This window comes from Mytilus trossulus, chromosome 2, assembly GCF_036588685.1.
Source record: "Mytilus trossulus isolate FHL-02 chromosome 2, PNRI_Mtr1.1.1.hap1, whole genome shotgun sequence".
NCBI lineage: Eukaryota > Metazoa > Mollusca > Bivalvia > Mytilida > Mytilidae > Mytilus > Mytilus trossulus.
Window position 1 is genome coordinate 41,152,701 of NC_086374.1, and position 10,065 is coordinate 41,162,765.

At 31.4% G+C, this 10,065-nt stretch overlaps 1 pseudogene; it reads right to left on the reverse strand.

Moving 5' to 3' along the window:
- Positions 1-917: 917 nt before the first annotated feature.
- LOC134705131 (L-proline trans-4-hydroxylase-like) lies at positions 918-9,703 on the reverse strand (annotated as a pseudogene).
- Between the last annotated feature and the right edge of the window lie 362 nt (positions 9,704-10,065).

The window sequence follows — 10,065 nt, forward strand, 5'->3', positions numbered from 1 at the left end:
TAGTATGGCGTTCATTATCACTGAACTAGTATATATTTGTTTAGGGGTCAGCTGAAGGACGCCTCCGGGTGCGGGAATTTCTGTTGGTGACCTTCTGCTGTTGTTTTTTATTTGGTCGGGTTGTTGTCTCTTTGAAACATTCCCCATTTCCATTCTCAATTTTATATTGTATGTCTGATTGTCCTTTTCATTTTTAGCCATGGCATTGTCAGTTTATTTTCGATTTATGAGTTTGACTGACCCTCTGGTATCTTTTGTCCCTCTTTTACACCCATACTTTTCAAATCTAAATTTCTCCCTGAAAATAAAACAATTATAGATAGACACGACTCTTGAGGTCAATATTAATAATGTGGTAATTTTTTTTATTTATATATATTTCCAGTTAACAAAATTTTGAATTTTTCGTAAAACTAAGGATTTTCTCATCCAAGGCATAGATTACCTTAGCCGTATTTGGCACAACTTTTTGGAATTTTGAATTCTCAATGCTCTTCAATTTTGTACTTGTTTGGCTTTATGAATATTTTGATATGAGCGTCACTAATGAGTCTTATGTAGACGAAACGCGCGTCTGGCGTACTGAATTGTGATCCTGATACCTTTGTTAACTATTTATTCAAGATGGCATGTATTTCGACTGAAACTAATAGCTCCGCACCGTGATGCGAAGCAAAAAGTACTGAAATCCGAAATTTCTTAACAAATGACAAAATCAAATGCTCAAACACGAATGGATAACAACTGTCATATTCCTGACTTGGTACAGGATTTTTCTTTATAAGAAAATTAATCTGCCATTATAGTGTTATACGTTTATGTAAGCATTCGTTGAAACAACCTTCCAGTCGATATCAAAGGAGAACACTATCCATTAAATACCATTGAAAACAAACATTAGCATCGATATATTTTGATTTTGTAGTCCAATATCTGATAAGTTACACAGAGGTTAAATATAGTAGTGGTGAAACATAATTGTCAGATACAACAGTATACCAAAACATATGAAAGGCTTTAAAAAAACAAACATTTATCGTCATAGTTTCTTAGTTGTTACAGTTTTTCAGGTTTCTATTTTTCCTTGTATCCATCCACGAGACTCTCATTTTTACATGGGTTGATAAAGTCTTTACCGGACATATCTGTGAAATTAGTGCATTCTTTAATGGCTGAATTCGGCACCTGTAACAAATACATACGTAATAATAGTCTCATCTTATGTCTTTTCTTTCAACATGACGTTTACAATTTTGAAAATGTGTTAGTAAATTATAAATTTGATTTAATAGTTTGAGTGAATTCAATGTTGAAGAATTTGGCGGCCAAAGCCTTTTTCGATGACAAATGAATTTCTCAAGTAGTGAATATGGAAAACAACAGTACTCTTATAAAACAAGGATATGTGCTATGATTGCCAATGCTAAAACTATCCACCAGAGATTGAAAAATTGGATATGTTAGCTAACGTACGGGTTTCAGCAATAAGAAACAACCATACCGGCTTTAAAAAGACCCGACATGAAACTAAGAAACGATTCAAACGAGAAAACTAACGGCATGTTTTATAAAAAAAAATCAAGGTTGAACCTTTTTGAAAGATTGTGCGTTCAACCATTTCTTTACTTTTGTATTCAATTCTAGCAATCACTTTGTCGCAGCATTTATTTGTAAATTATAATTTAACTGTCAAAGTTTATATATACTAGTACCTTCTGTAGAGGAGTGTATCTTGGATGATGATGTTCAATGACTGGATTATTTGATATTTTGTTATACGCCATTAAATATGCCCATCGTCTCTTGTTACTTCGATTAGCACTACTGTGGTGTAGAACATTCGAGTGAAAAAATATGGCGTCTCCTGTAATATACACACATTTACAGGACGGTGCATATGATTATGTCCGGAAATATCACTATCATCTCACTTGATTAAATGACTCTTATATAACTCTTATACAAAACTGATTGTACAATTTTAATAGCACGGATTCGATAGAGAAGAAAACTGTTATAAAATTTGAACGAGAAGAAAATCAAACTGAAGGTACACAATGTTCAGATAAGTAAACTGTAAAAATATTATAAGAAAAAACAGAAAAGCCTAACATCTTTGTTAATATAAAGCAAAAGTGCTGCGGGTTTTGATAGTGTAAAACAATCGTTGTCTTCCGTCTGCAAAGTTTACAATGAAAACCAGTTGTCTCACTTTTATTTGACGGATATCCCGAATTTGTATTCTGAACTATCATTAGTTTCTTTCTTTACATTAAATTATGCATTTTCCATAATGAATTTCTAAATACTAATTCAGATTTGCCAATAATTTCAATTCTTGTTAATAACCCGCTGAATGCGATCGTCGAATACAATTCCTTTTTATCTTTTTTTATTATATATATTGAGTCATAGAAAATTGTAAACTAAGGGTTTACCATTAAAACATTACTACTAACCCGGTTTGAGCTCAGCATACATTAATGGACATTTTTCCTTAATTGCGTCAACACGTGTTTTATCTGCACCAAATTGACCATTATATTGGATTGTGCTCTATTCTTCCGCATTTGTGAGAACCAGGAAGAATCTTAAAAAAACGTTTCCAATCTTATTTATGTTTTCTTACATAATAAATTATAGTTATGACTTTAAATGCATCGTATATTTACATTAAAAAACCTTTTAAAGACATGTTTCTAAATAACTGCGTCATGAGCCATGTTATTTTCATGAATACAGGATTTATTTCCAAATAACGTTGACAATCATAATGATATAGAATGTATATAACGTACAGTTTTTATAATTAAGATAGTATAAAAGATTGAGAAAAGCAATCTTTACTAATTGTTCCAGGGAAACATTACAAAACGTACTGTATTCTAGTATTCAATTCAAATAACTGCCAAAGGGGAGAGGTCAGACAATCATTAAACTTTAAACTATGTACTATCAATATAAAGAAATTTCATTTAACTTATTGGCTATTTTTTATGTCCTTTTTGTTTTATTACACTTCAACTGTTTCGGTTCTTAAATATCCTTTGCATTCAAATATTTGGCTTTTGACGTTTTTAACGGAAGAAAAGACATAAAAGCAGTTCATCACATGACGATCATGTTGTTAACATCATGCTTTCCTTGTTTATTGTTGCTTTGAAATAATTAAGTTGGTCTCTTAATGTCAAATAACTCCTTTGTTTTCAGAACAGTTTCATTTTTTTTCATTTTTATTAGTTATGGTGGTCTCATTGTAACCCTCTTTATGCAGGAATTAAGAAATATCACAGACATTGATATAGAAAGAACTTCAAAACAGTGTAGCTGTGGCCATTGATTGACACGTTAAATACATCCATTGACTGGGACAATTTAGGTGAACGTTTGTATGTAACGACTACTGCTCACTATGTACTTTTTTAAAGACACTTAAACTATGGGGTCACCGAAGGTCCTCAACACCTGAATAAAGAAATTCGAAAAATTAATCAGAAATAACACGATGTTTTGAATTATATTAATTATATTAAATTATATAAATCAAAACATAAAAGTTATTCCTGATTAATTTTTCGAAATATTTTATAATTAAAGGCGTTAAAAAACCTTTGGTGACCCCACAGTTTAAATGTCTACCGTAGCTACGTCGTGAACAATGGTCGTTACAGACAAACGTTCACGTAAATTGTCCCAGCCAATGGATGAATTCAATGTGTCAATAAATGGCCACAGCTACACTGTATTGAATTTCATTCTATGAGTTCATATTTTGTAAAAATGAAACCAATGCAACATGATATGAACTTATTAAAAGACGTTATTGCTTTCCAGCAACACTCAGTACAGGTGAACACAAAATATACCTCTAAACAGCCGTTTTCTTTCGTACATGGGTCTAAAGCAACAAACACCGTCATCATATCTGGATAAAGACATCCATTATGATACCAATATCTGTTTGAGAATAAGTGTTCGAGTTTCAATAAGAGGCAACAGTAGTTTAAACATGTTCAAATCTCGTAATTCCATTTAGAATATACTTGTATTTTTAAGTTAAGTCAATACTAAGGAATCTCATAGATTAGGGGTAGAAAAAAGAAAATGCTATCAATAGTTAACAAAAGTACTAGGCCTATAATTTATAACGCAAAAAGCGCGTATCGTCTACATAAGATTCATTAGTGAAGCTCAGTTTAAAATAGCTATAAAGGCAAAGCATTACAAAATTGAGGAACAATGAGGACCCAAAATTCCAAACAGTTGAGTCAAAGACGGCTAAGGTTATCTGTGCTTAGGATAAGAAAATCCTTAGTTTCTCGAAAAATTCATATATGTGTATCAATTCATGAACATAGAAAGATAATTGTACAACTATTGTTAGCTCGAAAATAATGTTAAATTGATTTCAAATTGATTGGTGTCACATAATGTATTGTCGATTGTTGTTTTTCCATGGTATATCTCAAACTGAAGTCGTATTTCTGAATCAAAATATGACATTTTTTTGTAACAAAAGGCTTACCCATAGTCTTGATGCCAGTAGTGGGGAGCAGCAATTTTAGCATCTTTCAGCATAAACTTAGAATGGTAATGGTAAACATCACCACCTAATAGCTGAATTAAAAATGAATAAAAGAAAAATGTATATGAGGACACGATTGTCCCCGCTGAAACTTTGTAATTTTCCAAGTTTGGAGGGATATACCTGTAAAACGGTAAATGATTCATATTTCAAATGGGTATCAAAGGTACATGAATACAATTCGGAAACGAAAACATTTCGAATTTTCGAAGTTACAAAGGGACTTAACTTTATTGGTGCAGGAACGTCAATCTCTATTTCTATCAATGAATAAATATTACTCAACTAAAAATAACCCTAGGTAAGCTCGCAAGGAAATAAGCTACACCATCTTTGGCAATATTCGATATTCTTTTAATATGATGGTTATTCATTGAAACAACTATGAAATGTTCCTGTATTAATGAAAGATTCCACATAAATGGGAGATTGTATTTTTCGATATTGTAGGATATTTGATTCCGACTTGTTCAAAATTGTGACGATAATGTGTTATAAAATCTAAAATATGATCAAGGATTATACATAGTTATCTAAAGATTTTAAAACGTTTTTCACATCATTACAGCTTAAAATGATAGTCAATTTGTTTTGTTAGTTTGTTATTAAAGTAGAACTTACCGCTTCACAAGTATTAACAACCTTATCTGACCTAGCAACCATACCAGTGACATCAGTGCCTGGCTGGTTCCATATAGTGCGGAAGGTTTTCATATCTCCTTTCTCTAACTAATATATGAAACAGAATGATTGTGTTTTGGAGTAAATCTATTTTGAAATCTGATGATTTCTCTACATATCTAAATAATTACATTAGATGTATGTTTCATTATAATACTTTATTTTGATTGGCTAACGTCACATCACTCGTTATTCCGTAAGCAATTGCATCACTCAATAAAACTTTTCATTCATGATAGCACGTGGTCCCACAATAAAGTGCACAGGTGAATAATATACAAAATTTATAAAATTCGTGTTTTCATGATCGATAGCTAAAAAATGTAATTATAAGTATTGAATGCTTCTTTTTGTAACTTTATAGGGTTGTAAAAGCGTTGACCGTGCGCACATTTTTAGTATGAAGCGCTTCCGCGCTTCATACAAAATGTACTTCGGTCAACGCTTTTACACCCCAAAAAATTTACAAAAAGAAGCATTCAATTCTTAAATGAATACTGTACTTTGACTTTTAATTTTTAATCGTATTGTTTCTGTTATGTTGCTATGTTATTAGTTTGTATCCCGCATGTCATTTATTCATATTTATTAAATACATAATAAGGAAAGAATTTGACAATCCGCAGCATGTCATCAGTGTGTCTGACCATTCAAAGCCTCAAAAAGTGGTGGCTGACTTTGTTTTCAACTTTTTCTTATAAAGAATTCGGATTTGATGACATATCTTTTGTTGTTTCTGTTTAATGTTTTAGCTTGAAATCTGATATAATTCATTGTAGTCTATTTTCCTTAGATATTTGTCTGGTCTCATTGTCTTATTCGGGTATACTTCACGTCTCTTCTTCACAATATTTAGTCAATACTGATCTGTAATTATGTTATTAATCTCTTTACGTATGGTAATATGGTATTAGTTTTTTGTGTGGTACTTTTAACAATCGAAGAAAAAAAATCTTTTAAACTCAAATTTTCAACCAACACATTATGTCAGCATTTGACGAAAGGATTTATTGAAAAAAAGAGTTAACTATGATTCAACTGTTTCGCAAAAATTTGATGATGCTTATAAGTAAATTAATAAAAATAATCTTTAGTTCATAAAGGAGAGAAGCATTTATGAAATGAAACGTTGTGTAAAATCAACAGACACACGATTAAAAAGTATGAAAATGTTTAATATCTTGTAACAAACAAAACACACTGTACAAATTGCATGCGTACGAAACGAAAGCTCTTTCATTTCATTTGAGTTGATAAATGTTTTCTCCATATGCAGAAGAAGTTGATATATTGCTTCTAAGGTGAGGAAAAATTATAATTTCAAAAAAGAAATCATCTCGTTTGTTTACGATTCCGATTGTATATAATTCGTTTGCTCTACGCTGTGCTTAAGACCCATTGGTGGACTTAAAGTGTGATTTCCAATCTTTGGCCGGGTTGTTGTCTCTTTGACAAATTCTCCATTTCCATTCTCTATTTAACATAGAAATAGAAAGTTCACTATTCTGTAGGTGAAATCATCCCTTTTGTCGTAAAGTATTGATCCCAATCGACTCTCATCGTCAATTTCTTGACTGAAGTAAAGATATAAGCAGATTCAACTGTATCCGACTTTATTCAAAGTCTTATGGGTTATATTCGTTCAATTAAGTCATCAAACATTTAATCATTTAGTGAAAGGACATCAACTAAATAGTGGAACGTGGAGTTTAAGAATAACGTAAGCTCATGAAGCAGCTAGAGTAACGTGTACTTCTTCAATTTTGACCCTAACCTGAATAGATCTCATCCTCAGCCATCAAGGCAAGCATATAATATGTATTCCTTTTTTACTTTTCTCATTTTGTTTTAAAATTTAAAACAGAATAATAAGTTTAAAATATGAATGATTTACTTAATACTTACCGTGAACAATTCTTTAGTAAAACCGTCATTTCCAGTAATGCACTTCAGTATCATATTAACTTCCTCTTGGTCCAATAAAGATCTGTACAAATAAAGCAATACAACACAGTAACATTCAAAACATGTTTCAGCTGAGATATTGGAGGGAGTAGTAAGTTACTCTTATAGATACCAATTAAAAAAGACTTTTGAACATACAGTTGCATTTTCAAAAATAGATTGTATCCTACTATTTCTTTTTTTCTTTGTTTGTCGATATTTCAGACTGCCGCTATCATGTGTGATGATTTAGCATTTTTTTGTTTCTTCATATTTTAAAAACTATTCACTCCGGTTATAGGAAAATAAGATGTGATATAACTATCAATAAATCAACTATATCCACCAGAGTTTAAATGTCGAGAATGAAAGCATATAAGGTAATTTTCAAATTTTTAAATTTTTCGGGCTTTCAACGATGAGAAAAGAATCAATTAGTATATATAAAAAGATGTGGTATGATTGCCAATGAGACAACTATCCGCAAAAGACCAAAATGACACAAACATTTACAACTATAGGTCACTGTACAGCCTTCAACAATGAGAAAAGTCCATACCGCACAGTCAGCTATAAAAGACCCCGATAAGACAATGTAAAACAATTCAAACGAGAAAACTAACGGCCTTATTCATTAAAAAAAAATGAACGAAAAACAAATATGTAACACCTAAACAAACGACAACCACTGAATTACAGGCTCCTGACTTGGGACAGGCACATACATAAATAATGTGGCGGGGTTAAACATGTTAGCGGGATCCGAACCCTCCCCCTAACCTGGGACAGTGGTATAACAGTACAACATAAGAACGAACTATAAACATCAGTTGAAAAAGGCTTAACTCATCAGATAGACAAAAATTCAAGTGGATAGGTAGCTATAAAAAGCCCGACATGACGTGTTGAAGACTCGGTTGAAGACCGTACTTAGACCTTTTATGGTTTACTTTTATGAATTGTGACTTGGATGGAGAGTTGTCTTATTGGCACGCATACCACATATTTATATAGATATAGGAAGATGTGGTGTGAGTGCAAATATCTATATGGTAAAACATGATAATAATTACTCGCAAGTTAAGCTCTCTTAAAAAATTAAAAACAATCATAACTTTGGACATATTGCTAGTAAAACGGGCAAAATGTGGATAGGTTTTTGTATAGGTTACTGCTGTTTCTTTATTTCTTATTAACTTCGTTTGCTTTTGAAATAAGTAACCATGCACATATATGTGAAGAAAAAAATATTTGACTAACATACCTGATAATAACTAATCCATGCTGCTGAAAGTCCGCAATCATATCGTTTGTCACGTTGAGATCATCTTCGAATGTGTACTCTGAAATTCATATTGACTTGAAAAACATATTCTTTTAACTTAGGCCAAAACGCATAAGAAAAATAACAGTAACATCCTAGTTTTATGCAGGGTTTGTGTTGTTCAATCTTTAGCTTTCTATGTTGTGTTTTGTGTACAGTTTGTCTTTTTGGTGATTTCATTGTCAGTTTGTTTTCGACCTTTAAGATATCTTTCGCTTCTCAGTTACATTTTTAAACAATTGTTACAACTTGTACATAGATAAATGTCTGTACCAAGTCAGGAATATGACATTTGTTTTCCATTCGTTTGATGTGTGTGAGCTTTTGATGTTGACATTTGCTTATATGGACTTTACGTTTTCCTCAGAGTTCGGTATTTTTGTTATTTTACTTTTCTAATAATAAATAAGTACAATAACTACCAGAAACTTATTTTATTTTGAACAGCCCATACTTTGCTCTCACTTTTTATCATCGTTTATGATTTGACTGTCCCTCTGGTATATTTTGTACCTCTTTTACACTATTATCATTAAATAGAACAAAAATGTTTCACTTCAAACGTACTACATACCTCCTAAAAGACTCATATTACTTTTCTAGTTACGTCTGCAAAAATATTATATGAATGTTTTCATTTTTATTCCTGTCTTGCTTATCATAAACTAGAGACCAAGTCAGTAGTAAAGAATACGTTGATACATATAAATGTTTAGCTTTGTAAACGATGTTAAAAATATCTTTAAACTTTTTTCAAATACTGTTTTGTAATTAAATGTCTTCAAGTTCGCTGTATTTATTTCATACGCAAATATGTGTACACTGATTTAGATATAAAGTGCAAATGAATGATAAATGAACAGACAAACCAATCAGTTAGCTTACATCCCTTACAAAACATGTGATTTATAACAAAAAAATCGACATGTATATATCAAGCTATTTGGAGGCTCGAACTTCAAGATATGGTAAACTCATTACTTCACTGCTCCGATCTTAACCCAAATACTAATGAAGTAAAGCAATTACGGATATTTTATTTTAAATCAGATAATAAATATTCAAAAACTCAACATAAACATTAAATTCAAATCTGGACTTCATACTACTTACCATGAATTTATCTCCAATTGTTTACTTATAAACTATAACTCGACAGTAAGTGTGATTAAACATAGATATTAAGTAAATTGATGACGAATTGGTCGCCAGATGAATACAGATAATACCCCAGCTCCGAGACAAGTTAACTGCTTTTTTCATGGTTGTATTTTCAGTATGTTACGTCTGCTTTAATGAGGGCAATGGATAAGGTTCAATATGTGTTAACATTGACCCTAAAATTTTAATATTTTATTATCAGACCAAAAAATATCAAATTTCACCTAGAAATAGATGTGAAAATATAACTATGTATACAAATATCCTCTGTTTAGCAGATCTTATTATAAACTGCAATTAAATTGTCGACATTCCTATGGGAACAAACTGTGCGCCTTTTCTTGTAGAGTTAAAATAAATCAGAGATACG